Here is a 650-nt window from a genome sequence, read left to right as displayed (position 1 = left end):
TGTCAGTTTGAGTGAAAAACAAACATTCAGACCATAGTATAATTTTTGTGATAATATTGTCACAAATTTTACTTTCATTTATGTTATAAAACTCATGTTACATTATTATTGTTTTTGAAAAGGTCAGTTATAAGAACTATAATCCAGGCACCAGCAGTTAGTGTAATGGCTCTGTCATTGGACTCGCATGTAGTAGACCATGGTTCAAGTCCCAGAACCAATGACAGATCTGGAGGCTTAAACTCACGCCGGGCACGTGTGTGTGTGCCCAAGATCCCGAGAGGAGAATGGAGGAAAAGGGATTGCGGGGTGGCCATCCCTCCGGAGGGTGACTTCTCATTTTCTGTCTCTCTGTCTCTCTCTTTCTTTCTGGCAAGTGCACACACTCTATAGCAAAAACCTCTCCCCCTCCCAAAAAAAAGAACTATAATCGATAATATACAAAGAATTCCTACATCCATCTCCAACCTCCTGGCCTAAGAGACACTGAGGCAAGGCTCCCCTGCCCCAGCCCATTCCAGCTCTCCCAACCCCAGAGACCCTCTCACTGTTAGCAAGGTAGGCTTTTTTCCTTCTCTTATTCTTTTTCTTTTGCTAATTTCACACTTCTCCTTACCCCACAGGACTGCCCCCCAGCTTTCAGCAGAGCC

Source organism: Tupaia chinensis, unplaced genomic scaffold (assembly GCF_000334495.1).
Source record: "Tupaia chinensis unplaced genomic scaffold, TupChi_1.0 Scaffold140692_1, whole genome shotgun sequence".
Classification (NCBI taxonomy): Eukaryota; Metazoa; Chordata; class Mammalia; order Scandentia; family Tupaiidae; genus Tupaia; species Tupaia belangeri.
Note: the sequence above shows the minus strand (reverse complement) of the source record.